Below are 17690 nucleotides of genomic sequence, written 5' to 3'. Positions count from 1 at the left end.
GATTAACAATCATTTATTATTTTATTGAAATTTCCATGAATGTTCAAGGAAATGGGATACGACACTTTGTCTTTCTTTCTTTTATCCCCCACCCCCGCCCAGCTTCCAAATCATGGTGGACAACACTAATATTGTATCTTCTGCATTCTTACTCTTTTTCTTCATGCAGATTAACAATCTTTTTATTATTTTATTGAAATTTCCATGAATGTTCAAGGAAATGGGATACAACAGTTTTTCTTTCTCTCTTTTATCCTCCAGCGCCCCCAGCTTACAAATCATGGTTGACAACATTAATATTCTATCTTCTGCATTCTTACTCTTTTTCTCTATGCAGATTAACAATCTTATAATAGTTTATTGAAATTGCCATGAATGTTAAAGGAAATGGGATACAACAGTTTTTCTTTCATTCTTTTTCCCCCTACCCCCCCAGATTCCAAAGCATCGTTGACAACATTAATATTCTATCTTCTGCATTCTTAATCTTTCTTTATGCAGATTAACAATCATTTATTATTTTATTGAAATTTCCATGAATGTTCAAGGAAATGGGATACAACAGTTTTTCTTTCTTTCTTTTTTCCCCCGCAACCCAGAGCTACCAAATCATGCTTGAGAACATTAATATTCTGTCTTCTGCATTCTTACTGTTTTTCTTTATGCAGATTAACAATCTTTTATTATTTTATTGAACATTCCATGAATGTTCAAGGAAATGGGATACAACAGTTTTTCTTTCTTTCTTTTATCCTCCAGCGCCCCCAGCTTCCAAATCATGGTTGACAACATTAATATTCTATCTTCTGCATTCTTAATCTTTCTTTATGCAGATTAACAATCTTTTTATTATTTTATTCAAATTTCCATGAATGTTCAAGGAAATGGGCTACAACACTTTTTCTTTCTTTCTATCGTCCCCCAACCCCCCCAGCTTCCAAATCATGGTTGACAACATTAATATTCTATCTCCTGCATTCCTACTATTTTTCTTTATGCAGATTACCAATCTTTTTATTATTTTATTGAAATTTCCATGAATGTTCAAGGAAGTGGGATACAACAGTTTTTCTTTCTTTCTTTTATCCCCCACCGGCCCCAGCTTCCAAATCATGGTTCACAACATTAATATACTATCTTCTGCATTCTTCCTCTTTTTCTTTATGCAGATTAACAATCTTTTTATTATTTTATTGAAATTTCCATGAATGTTCGAAGAAATGTGATACAAGAGTTTTTCTCTCTTTCTTTTATCCCCCACCCCTCCAGCTTCCAACTCATGGGTGACAACATTAATATTCTATATTCTGCATTCTTACACTTTTTCTTTATGCTGATTAACAATCTTTTTATTATTTTATTGAAATTTCCATGAATGTTCAAGGAAATGGGATACAACAATTGTTCTTTCTTTCTTTTATCCCCCACACCCCCCAGCTTCCAAATCATGGCTGACAATATTAATATTCTATCTTCTGCATTCTAACTCTTTTTCTTTATGCAGATTAACAATCTTTTTATTCTTTTATTGAAATTGCCATGAATGTTCAAGGAAATGTGATACAAGAGTTTTTCTCTCTTTCTTTTATCCCCCACCCCCCCAGCTTCCAAATCATGGTTGACAACATTAATATTCTATCTTCTGCATTCTTACTCTTTTTCTTTATGCAGATTAACAATCTTCTTATTCTTCTATTGAAATTTCCATGAATGTTCAAGGAAATGGGATACAACAGTTTTTCTTTCTTTCTTTTATCCCCCACCCCCGCCAGCTTCCAAATCATGGTTGACAACATTAATATTCTATCTTCTGCATTCTTACTCTTTTTCTTTATGCAGATTAACAATCTTTTTATTATTTTATTGAAATTTGTATGAATGTTCAAGGAAATGCGATACAGTTTTTCTTTCTTTCTTTTATCACCCACCCCCCCAGCTTCCAAATCGAGGATGACAACATTAATATACAATCTTCTGCATTCTTACACTTTTTCTCTATGCAAATTAACAATCTTTTTATTATTTTATTGAAATTTCCATGAATGTTCAAGGAAATGGGATACAACAGTGTTTCTTTCTTTCTTTTATCCCCCACACCCCCCAGCTTCCAAATCATGGTTGACAACATTAATATTCTATCTTCTGCATTCTTAATCTTTCTTTATGCAGATTAACAATCTTTTTATTATTTTATTGAAATTTCCATGAATGTTTAAGGAAATGGGCTACAACACTTTTTCTTTCTTTCTATCATCCCCCAACCCCCCAGCTTCCAAATAATGCTTGACAACATTAACATTCTATCTCCTGCATTCTTACGATATTTCTTTATGCAGATTACCAATCTTTTTATTATTTTATGGAAATTTCCATGAATTTTCTAGGAGGTGGGATACAACAGTTTTTCTTTCTTTCTTTTATCCCCCACCGCCCCGGGCTTCCAAATCATGGTTGACAACATTAATATTCTATCTTCTGTATTCTCACTCTTTTTCTTTATGCATTTTAACAACCTTTTTATTATTTTATTGAAATTGCCATGAATATTCAATGTAATGGGATACAACAATTTTTCTTTCTTCTCTTAAAACCCACGCCCCCCAGGTTCCAAATCCTGTTTGACAACATTAATAATCGATCTTCTGCATTCTTACTCTTTTTCTTAATGCAGATTAACAATCTTTTTATTATTTTATTGAAATTGCCATGAACGTTAAAGGAAATGGGATACAACAGTTTCTCTTACTTTCTTTTACCCCCCACCCCCCCAGCTTCCAAATCATGGTTGACAACATTAATATTCTATCTTCTGCATTCTTTCTCTTTTTATTTATGCAGATTAAGAATCTTTTTATTATTTTATTGAACTTTCCATGAATGTTCAAGGAAATGGGATACAACAGTTTTTATTTCTTTCTTTTATCCCACAACACCCCCCAGCTTCCAAATCATAGTTGACAACATTAATATTCTATCTTCTGCATTCTTACTCTTTTTCTTTATGCAGATTAACAATCTTTTTATTATTTTATTGAAATTTCCATGAATGTTCAAGGAAATGAGATACAACAGTTTTTCTTTCTTTCTTTTATCCACCTCCCCCGCCAGCTTCCAAATCATACTTGACAACATTAATATTCTCTCTTCTGCATTCTTACTCTTTTTCTTTATGCAGATTAACAATCTTTTTATTATTTTATTGAACTTCCCATGAATGTTCAAGGAAATGGGATACAACTGTTTTTATTTCTTTCTTTTATTCCCCAACACCCCCCAGCTTCCAAATCATGGTTGACAACATTAATATTCTATCTTCTGCATTCTTACTGTTTTTCTTAATGCAGATTACCAATCTTTTATTATTTCATTGAAATTTCCATGAATGTTCAAGGAAATGGGATACAACATTTTTTCTTTCTTTCTTTTATCCCCCACCACCCCCCACCTTCCACATCATTGTTGACAACATTAATATTCAATCTTCTGCATTCTTACACTTTTACTTTATGCAGATTAACAATCTTTTTATTATTTTATTGAAATTACCATGAATGTTCAAGGAAATGGGATACAACAGTTTTTCTTTCTTTCTTTTATCCCCCACCGCCCCCAACTTCCAAATCATTGTTGACAACATTAATATTCTATCTTCTGCATTCTTACACCTTTTCTTTATGCAGATTAACAATCTTTTTATTATTTTATTGAAATTTCCATGAATGTTCAAGGAAATGGGATACAACAGTTTTTCTTTCTTCTTTTATCGCCCATGCCGCCCAGATTCCAAATCATGGTTGACAACATTAATATTCTATCTTCTGCATTCTTACTCTTTTTCTGTATACAGATGAACTATCTTTTTATTATTTTATTGAAATTTCCATGAATGTTCTAGGAAATGGGATACAACACGTTTATGTCTTTTCTTTATCCCCCACCCAGGCCGAGCTTCCAAATCATGGTTGACAACATTAATATTCTATCTTCTGCATTCTTACACTTTTTCTTTATGCAGATAAACAATCTTTCTTTTATTTTATTGAAATTTCCATGAATGTTCAAGGAAATGGGATACAACAGTTTCTCTTTCTTCTTTTATCACCCACGCCCCCAGCTTCCAAATCATGGTTGAAAACATTAATATTCTATCTTTTGCATTCTTACTCTTTTTCTTTATGCAGATTAACAATTTTTATTATGTTATTGAAATTTCCATGAATGTTCAAGGAAATGGGATACAACAGTTTCTCTTTCTTCTTTTATCACCCAAGCCCCCAGCTACCAAATCATGGTTGACAACATTAATATTCTATCTTCTGTATCTTACACTTTATCTTTATGCAGATAAACAATCTTTTTTTTATTTTATTGAAATTTCCATGAATGTTCAAGGAAATGGGATACAACAGTTTCTCTTTCTTCTTTTATCACCCACGCCCCCAGCTTCCAAATCATGGTTGAAAACATTAATATTCTATCTTCTGCATTCTTACTCTTTTTCTTTATGCAGATTAACAGTATTTATTATTTTATTAATATTTCCATGAATGTTCAAGGAAATGTGATACAAGAGCTTTTCTTTCTTTCTTTTATCCCCCACCCCCCCCAGCCTCCAAATCATGGTTGACAACATTAATATACTATCCTCTGCATTCTTACACTTTTTCTTTATGCAGATAAACAATCTTTTTTTTATTTTAAGGAAATTTCCATGAATGTTCAAGTAAATGGGATACAACATTTTTTCTTTCTTTCTCTTATCGCCCACCGCCCCCAGCTTCCACATCATGGTTGACAACATTAATATTCTATATTCTGCATTCTTAATCCTTTTCTTTATGCAGATTAACAATCTTTTTATTATTTTATTGAAATTTCCATGAATGTCCAGGGAAATGAGATAGAACAGTTTTTCGTTCTTCTTTTATCGCCCACGCCCCCCAGATTCCAAATCATGGTTGACAACATTAATATTCAATCTTCTGCATTCTTACTCTTTTTCTTCATGCAGATTAACAATCTTTTTATTACTTTATTGAAATTTCCATGAATGTTCAAGGAAATGGGATACAACAGTTTTTCTTTCTTTCTTTTATCCCCCACCACCCCCCACCTTCCAAATCGTTGTTGACCACATTAATATTCAATCTTCTGCATTCTTACACTTTTTCTTTATGCAGATTAACAATCTTTTTATTATTTTATTGAAATTTCCATGAATGTTCAAGGAAATTGGATACAACAGTTTTTCTTTCGTTCTTTTATCCCCCACTCCCCCCCAGCTTCGAAATCATGGTTGACAACATTAATATTCTATCTTCTGCATTCTTACACTTTTTCTTTATGCAGATTAACAATCTCTTTATTATGTTATTGAAATTTCCATGAATGTTCAAGGAAATGGGATACAACAGTTTTTCTTTCTTTCTTTTATACCCCACCCCCGCCAGCTTCCAAATCATGGTTGTCAACATTAACATTCTATCTCCTGCATTATTACTCTTTTTCTCTATGCAGATTGACAATCTTTTATTATTTGATTGAAATTTCCATGAATGTTCAGGGAAATGGGATACAACAGTTTTTCTTTCTTTCTTTTATCCCCCACCACCCCCGAGCTTCCAAATCATGGTTGACAACATTAATATTCTATCTTCTGCATTCTTACTCTTTTTTTTATGAAGATTAACAATCTTTTTATTATTTTATTGAAATTGCCATGAATGTTCAAGGAAATGGGATACAACAGTTTTTCTTTCTTCTTTTATCGCCCACGCCCCCCAGCTTTCAAATCATGGTTGACAACATTAATATTATAACTTCTGCATTCTTACTCTTTTTCTTTATGGAGATTAACAATCTTTATATTATTTTATTGAAATTTCCATGAATGCTCAAGGAAATGGGATACGACACTTTGTCTTTCTTTCTTTTATCCCCCACCCCCGCCCAGCTTCCAAATCATGGTGGACAACACTAATATTGTATCTTCTGCATTCTTACTCTTTTTCTTCATGCAGATTAACAATCTTTTTATTATTTTATTGAAATTTCCATGAATGTTCAAGGAAATGGGATACAATAGTTTTTCTTTCTTTCTTTTATCCTCCAGCGCCCCCAGCTTACAAATCATGGTTCACAACATTAATATTCTATCTTCTGCATTCTTACTCTTTTTCTTTATGCAGATTAACAATCTTTTTATTATTTTATTGAAATTGCCATGAATGTTCAAGGAAATGGGATACAACCGTTTCTCTTTCTTTCTTTTTCCCCCCACCCCTCCAGCTTCCAAATCATCGTTGACAACATTAATATTCTATCTTCTGCATGCTTACACTTTTTCTTTATGCAGATTAACAATCTTTTTATTATTTTATTGAACTTTCCATGAATGTTCAAGGAAATGGGCTACAACACTTTTTCTTTCTTTCTATCATCCCCCTACCCCCCCAGCTTCCAAATCATGGTTGACAACATTAATATTCTATCTCCTGCATTCTTACTATTTTTGTTTATGCAGATTAACAATCTTTTTATTATTTTATTGAAATTTCCATGAATGTTCAAGGAAATGTGATACAAGAGTTTTTCTCTCTTTCTTTTATCCCCCACCCCCCCAGCTTCCAAATCATGGTTGACAACATTAATATTCTATCTTCTGCATTCTTACTCTTTTTCTTTATGCAGATTAACAATCTTCTTATTCTTCTATTGAAATTTCCAGGAATGTTCAAGGAAATGGGATACAGTTTTTCTTTCTTTCTTTTATCCCCCACCCCCCCAGCTTCCAAATCATGGTTGACAACATTAATATTCTATCTTCTGTATTCTCACTCTTTTTCTTTATGCATTTTAACAACCTTTTTATTATTTTATTGAAATTTCCATGAATGTTCAATGTAATGGGATACAACAATTTTTCTTTCTTCTCTTAACACCCACGCCCCCCAGGTTCCAAATCCTGTTTGACAACATTAATAATCGATATTCTGCATTCTTACTCTTTTTCTTTATGCAGATTAACAATCTTTTTATTATTTTATTGAAATTGCCATGAATGTTAAAGGAAATGGGATACAACAGTTTCTCTTTCTTTCTTTTACCGCCCACCCCCCCAGCTTCCAAATCATCGTTGACAACATTAATATTCTATCTTCTGCATTCTTACTCTTTTTCTTTATGCAGATTAACAATCTTTTTATTATTTTATTGAACTTTCCATGAATGTTCAAGGAAATGGGATACAACAGTTTTTATTTCTTTCTTTTATCCCCCAACACCCCCCAGCTTCCAAATCATAGTTGACAACATTAATATTCTATCTTCTGCATTCTTAATCTTTTTCTTTACGCAGATTAACAATCTTTTTATTATTTTATTGAAATTTCCATGAATGTTCAAGGAAATGAGCTACAACAGTTTTTCTTTCTTTCTTTTATCCACCACCTCCGCCAGCTTCCAAATCATGGGTGACAACATTAATATTCTATCTCCTGCAATCTTACTCTTTTTCTTTATGCAGATTTTCAATCTTTTTATTATTTTATTGAACTTCCCATGAATGTTCAAGGAAATGGGATACAACAGTTTTTATTTCTTTTTTTTATCCCCCAACACCTCCCAGCTTCCAAATCATGGTTGACAACATTAATATTCTATCTCCTGCATTCTTAATCTTTCTTTATGCAGATTAACAATCTTTTTATTATTTTATTGAAATTTCCATGAATGTTCAAGGAAATGGGCTACAACACTTTTTCTTTCTTTCTATCATCCCCCAACACCCCCAGCTTCCAAATCATGGTTGACAACATTTATATTCTATCTCCTGATTTCTTACCATTTTTCTTTATGCAGATTACCAATCTTTTTATGATTTTATTGAAATTTCCATGAATGTTCAAGGAACTGGGATACAACAGTTTTTCTTTCTTTCTTTTTTCCCGCACAACCCACAGCTACCAAATCATGCTTGACAACATTAATATTCTATCTTCTGCATTCTTACTGTTTTTCTTTATGCAGATTAACAATCTTTTATTATTTTATTGAAATTTCCATGAATGTTCAAGGAAATGGGATACAACAGTTTTTCTTTCTTTCTTTTATCCCCCACCACCCCCCAACTTCCACATTATTGTTGACAACATTAATATTCAATCTTCTGCATTCTTACACTTTTTCTTTATGCAGATTAACAATCTTTTTATTTTTTTATTGAAATTTCCATGAATGTTCAAGGAAATGGGATACAACAGTTTTTCTTTCTTTCTTTTATACCCCACCCCCGCCAGCTTCCAAATCATGGTTGACAACATTAATATTTTATCTTCTGCATTCTTACTCTTTCTCTTTATGCAGATTAACAATCTTTTTATTATTTTATTGAAATTTCCATGAATATTCAAGGAAATGGGATACAACAGTTTTTCTTTCATTCTTTTATCCCCCACCACCCCCAGCTTCCAAATCATGGCTGTCAACATTAACATTCTATCTCCTGCATTATTACTCTTTTTCTCTATGCAGATTGACAATCTTTTATTATTTTATTGAAATTTCCATGAATGTACAAGGAAATGGGATACAACAGTTTCTCTTTCTTCTTTTATCGCCCTCGCCACCCAGCTTCCAAATCATGCTTTACAACATTAATATTCTATCTTCTGCTTTCTTACCCTTTTTCTTTATGGAGATTAACAATCTTTTTATTATTTTATTGAAATTTCCATGAATGTACAAGGAAATGGGATACAACAGTTTTCTTTCTTCTTTTATCGCCCTCGCCACCCAGCTTCCAAATCATGCTTTACAACATTAATATTCTATCTTCTGCATTCTCACTCTTTTTCTTTATGCAGATTAACAATCTTTTTATTATTTTATTGAAATTTCCATGAATGTTCAATGTAATGGGATACAACAATTTTTCTTTCTTCTCTTATCACACACGCCCCCCAGGTTCCAAATCATGTTTGACAACATTAATATTCTATCTTCTGCATTCTTACTCTTTTTCTTTATGCAGATTATCAGTATTTATTATTTTATTAATATTTCCATGAATGTTCAATGAAATGTGATACAAGAGCTTTTCTTGCTTTCTTTTATCCCCCACCCCCCCCAGCCTCCAAATCATGGTTGACAACGTTAATATTCTATCTTCTGCATTATTACCCTTTTTCTTTATGCAGATTAACAATCTATTTATTATTTTATTTAAATTTCCATGAATGTTGAAGGAAATGGTATACAACACTTTTTCTTTCTTTCTTTCATCCCGAACCCCCCCCAGCTTCAAATCATGGTTGAAAACATTAATATTCTATCTTCTGCATTCTTACTCTTTTTCTTTATGCAGATTAACAGTTTTTATTATGTTATTGAAATTTCCATGAATGTTCAAGGAAATGGGATACAACAGTTTCTCTTTCTTCTTTTATCACCCAAGCCCCCAGCTACCAAATCATGGTTGACAACATTAATATTCTATCTTCTGCATTCTTACACTTTTTCTTTATGCAGATAAACAATCTTTTTTTTATTTTATTGAAATTTCCATGAATGTTCAAGGAAATGGGATACAACAGTTTCTCTTTCTTCTTTTATCACCCACGCCCCCAGCTTCCAAATCATGGTTGAAAACATTAATATTCTATCTTCTGCATTCTTACTCTTTTTCTTTATGCAGATTAACAGTATTTATTATTTTATTAATATTTCCATGAATGTTCAAGGAAATGGGATACAAGAGCTTTTCTTTCTTTCTTTTATCCCCCACCCCCCCCAGCCTCCAAATCATGGTTGACAACATTAATATACTATCCTCTGCATTCTTACACTTTTTCTTTATGCAGATAAACAATCTTTTTTTTATTTTATTGAAATTTCCATGAATGTTCAAGTAAATGGGATACAACATTTTTTCTTTCTTTCTCTTATCGCCCACCGCCCCCAGCTTCCACATCATGGTTGACAACATTAATATTCTATATTCTGCATTCTTAATCCTTTTCTTTATGCAGATTAACAATCTTTTTATTATTTTATTGAAATTTCCATGAATGTCTAGGGAAATGAGATAGAACAGTTTTTCGTTCTTCTTTTATCGCCCACGCCCCCCAGATTCCAAATCATGGTTGACAACATTAATATTCAATCTTCTGCATTCTTACTCTTTTTCTTCATGCAGATTAACAATCTTTTTATTACTTTATTGAAATTTCCATGAATGTTCAAGGAAATGGGATACAACAGTTTTTCTTTCTTTCTTTTATCCCCCACCACCCCCCACCTTCCAAATCGTTGTTGACAACATTAATATTCAATCTTCTGCATTCTTACACTTTTACTTTGTGCAGATTAACAATCTTTTTATTATTTTATTGAAATTTCCATGAATGTTCAAGGAAATTGGATACAACAGTTTTTCTTTCGTTCTTTTATCCCCCACTCCCCCCCAGCTTCGAAATCATGGTTGACAACATTAATATTCTATCTTCTGCATTCTTACACTTTTTCTTTATGCAGATTAACAATCTTTTTATTATGTTATTGAAATTTCCATGAATGTTCAAGGAAATGGGATACAACAGTTTTTCTTTCTTTCTTTTATACCCCACCCCCGCCAGCTTCCAAATCATGGTTGTCAACATTAACATTCTATCTCCTGCATTATTACTCTTTTTCTCTATGCAGATTGACAATCTTTTATTATTTGATTGAAATTTCCATGAATGTTCAGGGAAATGGGATACAACAGTTTTTCTTTCTTTCTTTTATCCCCCACCACCCCCGAGCTTCCAAATCATGGTTGACAACATTAATATTCTATCTTCTGCATTCTTACTCTTTTTCTTTATGAAGATTAACAATCTTTTTATTATTTTATTGAACTTTCCATGAATGTTCAAGGAAATGGGCTACAACACTTTTTCTTTCTTTCTATCATCCCCCTACCCCCCCAGCTTCCAAATCATGGTTGACAACATTAATATTCTATCTCCTGCATTCTTACTATTTTTGTTTATGCAGATTAACAATCTTTTTATTATTTTATTGAAATTTCCATGAATGTTCAAGGAAATGTGATACAAGAGTTTTTCTCTCTTTCTTTTATCCCCCACCCCCCCAGCTTCCAAATCATGGTTGACAACATTAATATTTTATCTTCTGCATTCTTACTCTTTTTCTTTATGCAGATTAACAATCTTCTTATTCTTCTATTGAAATTTCCAGGAATGTTTAAGGAAATGGGATACAACTGTTTTTCTTTCTTTCTTTTATCCCCCACACCCGCCAGCTTCCAAATCATGGTTGACAACATTAATATTCTATCTTCTGCATTCTTACTCTTTTTCTTTATGCAGATTAACAATCTTTTTATTATTTTATTGAAATTTGTATGAATGTTCAAGGAAATGTGATACAGTTTTTCTTTCTTTCTTTTATCACCCACCCCCCCAGCTTCCAAATCGAGGATGACAACATTAATAAACTATCTTCTGCATTCTTACACTTTTTCTTTATGCAAATTAACAATCTTTTTATTATTTTATTGAAATTTGTATGAATGTTCAAGGAAATGTGATACAGTTTTTCTTTCTTTCTTTTATCACCCACCCCCCCAGCTTCCAAATCGAGGATGACAACATTAATAAACTATCTTCTGCATTCTTACTCTTTTTCTTTATGGAGATTAACAATCTTTATATTATTTTATTGAAATTTCCATGAATGCTCAAGGAAATGGGATACGACACTTTGTCTTTCTTTCTTTTATCCCCCACCCCTGCCCAGCTTCCAAATCATGGTGGACAACACTAATATTGTATCTTCTGCATTCTTACTCTTTTTCTTCATGCAGATTAACAATCTTTTTATTATTTTATTGAAATGTCCATGAATGTTCAAGGAAATGGGATACAACAGTTTTTCTTCATTTCTTTTATCCCTCACAACCCCCAACTTCCAAATCATGGTTGACAACATTAATATTCAATCTTCTGCATTCTTACACTTTTACTTTATGCAGATTAACAATCTTTTTATTATTTTATTGAAATTTCCATGAATGTTCAAGGAAATGGGATACAACTGTTTTTCTTTCTTTCTTTTATCCCCCACTCCCCCCGAGCTTCTAAATCATGGTTGACAACATTAATATTCTATCTTCTGCATTCTTACACTTTTTCTTTATGCAGATTAACAATCTTTTTATTATTTTATTGAAATTTCCATGAATGTTCAAGGAAATGGGATACAACAGTTTTTCTTTCTTTCTTTTGTCCCCCACCAACCCCCTGCTTCGAAATCATGGTTGAAAACATTAATATTCTATCTTCTGCATTCTTACTATTTTTCTTTATGCAGATTAACAATCTTTTTATTACTTTATTGAAATTTCCATGAATGTTCAAGGAAATGGGATACAACAGTTTTTCATTCTTTCTTTTATCCCCCACCCCACCAGCTTCCAAATCATGGTTGACAACATTAACATTCTATCTTCTGCATTCTTACACTTTTTCTTTATGCAGATTAACAATCTTTTTATTATTTTATTGAAATTTCCATGAATGTTCAAGGAAATGGGATACAACATTTTTTCTTTCTTTCTTTTATCCCAAACCGCCCCAGCTTCCAAATCATGGTTGACAACATTAATATTCTCTCTTCTGCATTCTTACTCTTTCTTTATGCAGATTAAAAATCTTTTTATTATTTTATTGAAATTTCCATGAATGTTCAAGGAAATGGGATACAACACTTTTTCTTTCTTTCTATCGTCCCCCAACCCCCCCAGCTTCCAAATCATGGTTGACAACATTAATATTCTATCTTCTGCATTCTTACTCTTTTTCTTTATGCAGATTACCATTCTTTGTATTATTTTCTTGAAATTTCCATGAATGTTCAAGGAAATGGGATACAACATTTTTTCTTTCTTTCTTTTATCCCCCACCACCCCCCACCTTCCACATCATTGTTGACAACATTAATATTCAATCGTCTGCATTCTTACACTTTTACTTTATGCAGATTAACAATCTTTTTATTATTTTATTGAAATTACCATGAATGTTCAAGGAAATGGGATACAACAGTTTTTCTTTCTTTCTTTTATCCCCCACCGCCCCCAACTTCGAAATCATTGTTGACAACATTAATATTCTATCTTCTGCATTCTTACACCTTTTCTTTATGCAGATTAACAATCTTATTATTATTTTATTGAAATTTCCATGAATGTTCAAGGAAATGGGATACAACAGATTTTCTTTCTTCTTTTATCGCCCATGCCGCCCAGATTCCAAATCATGGTTGACAACATTAATATTCTATCTTCTGCATTCTTACTCTTTTTCTTTATGCAGATTAACAATCTTTTTATTATTTTATTGAACTTTCCATGAATGTTCAAGGAAATGGGATACAACAGTTTTTATTTCTTTCTTTTATCCCACAACACCCCCCAGCTTCCAAATCATAGTTGACAACATTAATATTCTATCTTCTGCATTCTTACTGTTTTTCTTAATGCAGATTACCAATCTTTTATTATTTCATTGAAATTTCCATGAATGTTCAAGGAAATGGGATACAACATTTTTTCTTTCTTTCTTTTATCCCCCACCACCCCCCACATTCCACATCATTGTTGACAACATTAATATTCAATCTTCTGCATTCTTACACTTTTACTTTATGCATATTAACAATCTTTTTATTATTTTATTGAAATTACCATGAATGTTCAAGGAAATGGGATACAACAGTTTTTCTTTCTTTCTTTTATCCCCCACCGCCCCCAACTTCCAAATAATTGTTGACAACATTAATATTCTATCTTCTGCATTCTTACACCTTTTCTTTATGCAGATTAACAATCTTTTTATTATTTTATTGAAATTTCCATGAATGTTCAAGGAAATGGGATACAACAGTTTTTCTTTCTTCTTTTATCGCCCATGCCGCCCAGATTCCAAATCATGGTTGACAACATTAATATTCTATCTTCTGCATTCTTACTATTTTTCTTTATGCAGATTAACAATCATTTTATTATTTTATTGAAATTTCCATGAATGTTCAAGGAAATGGGATACAACAGATTTTCTTCATTTCTTTTATCCCTCACAACCCACAGCTAATAAATCATGCTTGACAACATTAATATTCTATCTTCTGCATTCTTACTATTATTCTTTATGCAGATTACCAATCTTTTATTATTTTATTGAAATTTCCATGAATGTTCAAGGAACTGGGATACAACAGTTTTTCTTTCTCTCTTTTATCCCCCACCACCCCTAACTTCCAAATCATGGTTGACAACATTAATATTCAATCTTCTGCATTCTTACACTTTTACTTTATGCAGATTAACAATCTTTTTATTATTTTATTGAAATTTCCATGAATGTTCAAGGAAATGGGATACAACACGTTTATGTCTTTCCTTTATCCCCCACCCAGGCCGAGCTTCCAAATCATGGTTGACAACATTAATAATCTATCTTCTGCATTCTTACACCTTTCCTTTATGCAGATTAACAATCTTTTTATTATTTTATTGAAATTGCCATGAATGTTGAAGGAAATGGGATACAACAGTTTTTCATAATTTCTTTTATCCCTCACACCCCAGCTTCCAAATCATGGTTGACAACATTAATATTCTATCTTCTGCATTCTTACACTTTTTCTTTATGCAAATAACAATCTTTTTATTATTTTATTGAAATTTCCTTGAATGTTCAAGGAAATGGGATACAACACTTTTTCTTTCTTTCTTTTATCCCCCACCTCCCCAGCTTCCAAATCATGGTTGACAACATTAATATTCTAACTTTTGGATTCGTACTCTTTTTCTATATGCAGATTAACAATCTTTTTATTATTGTATTGAAATTTCCATGAATGTTCAAGGTAATAGGATACAAGATTTTCTCTTTCTTTCTTTTATCCTCCAGTGCCCCCAGCTTCCAAATCATGGTTGACAACGTAAATATTCTATATTCTGCATTCTTACTCTTTTTCTTTATGCAGATTAACAATCTTTTTATTATTTTATTGAAATTGCCATGAATGTTAAAGGAAATGGGATACAACAGTTTCTCTTTCTTTCCTTTTCCCCCGAACACCCAGCTTCCAAATCATCGTTGACAACATTAATATTCTATCTTCTGCATTCTTACTCTTTTTCTTTATGCAGATTAACAGTCTTTTTATTGTTTTATTGAACTTTCTATGAATGTTCAAGGAAATGGGATACAACAGTTTTTATTTCTTTCTTTTATCCCCCAACAACCCCAGCTTCCAAATCCTGGTTGACAACATTAATATTCTATCTTCTGCATTCTTAATCTTTCTTTATGAAGATTAACAATCTTTTTATTATTTTATTGAAATTTCCATGAATGTTCAAGGAAATGGGCTACAAAACTTTTTCTTTCTTTCTATCATCCCCCAACACCCCCAGCTTCCATATCATGGTTGACAACATTAATATTCTATCTCCTGCATTCTTACTCTTTTTCTTTATGCAGATTAACAATCATTTATTATTTTATTGAAATTTCCATGAATGTTCAAGGAAATGGGATACAACAGTTTCTCTTTCTTTCATTTACCCCCCACCCCCCCATCTTCCAAATCATCGTTGACAACATTAATATTCTATCTTCTGCATTCTTACTCTTTTCCTTTATGCAGATTAACAATCTTTTTATTATTTTATTGAAATTTCCATGAATGTTCAAGGAAATGGGATACAACAGTTTTTCTTTCTCTCTTTTATCCTCCAGCGCCCCCAGCTTACAAATCATGGTTGACAACATTAATATTCTATCTTCTGCATTCTTACTCTTTTTCTCTATGCAGATTAACAATCTTATAATACTTTATTGAAATTGCCATGAATGTTAAAGGAAATGGGATACAACAATTTTTCTTTCATTCTTTTTCCCCCTACCCCCCCAGATTCCAAAGCATCGTTGACAACATTAATATTCTATCTTCTGCATTCTTAATCTTTCTTTATGCAGATTAACAATCATTTATTATTTTATTGAAATTTCCATGAATGTTCAAGGAAATGGGATACAACAGTTTTTCTTTCTTTCTTTTTTCCCCCGCAACCCAGAGCTACCAAATCATGCTTGAGAACATTAATATTCTGTCTTCTGCATTCTTACTGTTTTTCTTTATGCAGATTAACAATCTTTTATTATTTTATTGAACATTCCATGAATGTTCAAGGAAATGGGATACAACAGTTTTTCTTTCTTTCTTTTATCCTCCAGGGCCCCAGCTTCCAAATCATGGTTGACAACATTAATATTCTATCTTCTGCATTCTTAATCTTTCTTTATGCAGATTAACAATCTTTTTATTATTTTATTCAAATTTCCATGAATGTTCAAGGAAATGGGCTACAACACTTTTTCTTTCTTTCTATCGTCCCCCAACCCCCCCAGCTTCCAAATCATGGTTGACAACATTAATATTCTATCTCCTGCATTCCTACTCTTTTTCTTTATGCAGATTACCAATCTTTTTATTATTTTATTGAAATTTCCATGAATGTTCAAGGAAGTGGGATACAACAGTTTTTCTTTCTTTCTTTTATCCCCCACCGGCCCCAGCTTCCAAATCATTGTTCACAACATTAATATACTATCTTCTGCATTCTTCCTCTTTTTCTTTATGCAGATTAACAATCTTTTTATTATTTTATTGAAATTTCCATGAATGTTCGAAGAAATGTGATACAAGAGTTTTTCTCTCTTTCTTTTATCCCCCACCCCTCCAGCTTCCAACTCATGGGTGACAACATTAATATTCTATATTCTGCATTCTTACACTTTTTCTTTATGCTGATTAACAATCTTTTTATTATTTTATTGAAATTTCCATGAATGTTCAAGGAAATGGGATACAACAATTGTTCTTTCCTTCTTTTATCCCCCACACCCCCCAGCTTCCAAATCATGGCTGACAATATTAATATTCTATCTTCTGCATTCTAACTCTTTTTCTTTATGCAGATTAACAATCTTTTTATTATTTTATTGAAATTGCCATGAATGTTTAAGGAAAGGTGATACAAGAGTTTTTCTCTCTTTCTTTTATCCCCCACCCCCCCAGCTTCCAAATCATGGTTGACAACATTAATATTCTATCTTCTGCATTCTTACTCTTTTTCTTTATGCAGATTAACAATCTTCTTATTCTTCTATTGAAATTTCCATGAATGTTCAAGGAAATGGGATACAACAGTTTTTCTTTCTTTCTTTTATCCCCCACCCCCGCCAGCTTCCAAATCATGGTTGACAACATTAATATTCTATCTTCTGCATTCTTACTCTTTTTCTTTATGCAGATTAACAATCTTTTTATTCTTTTATTGAAATTTGTATGAATGTTCAAGGAAATGCGATACAGTTTTTCTTTCTTTCTTTTATCACCCACCCCCCCAGCTTCCAAATCGAGGATGACAACATTAATATACAATCTTCTGCATTCTTACACTTTTTCTCTATGCAAATTAACAATCTTTTTATTATTTTATTGAAATTTCCATGAATGTTCAAGGAAATGGGATACAACAGTGTTTCTTTCTTTCTTTTATCCCCCACACCCCCCAGCTTCCAAATCATGGTTGACAACATTAATATTCTATC

Source organism: Cynocephalus volans, chromosome 4, assembly GCF_027409185.1.
Source record: "Cynocephalus volans isolate mCynVol1 chromosome 4, mCynVol1.pri, whole genome shotgun sequence".
NCBI classification, from domain to species: domain Eukaryota; kingdom Metazoa; phylum Chordata; class Mammalia; order Dermoptera; family Cynocephalidae; genus Cynocephalus; species Cynocephalus volans.
Note: the sequence above shows the minus strand (reverse complement) of the source record.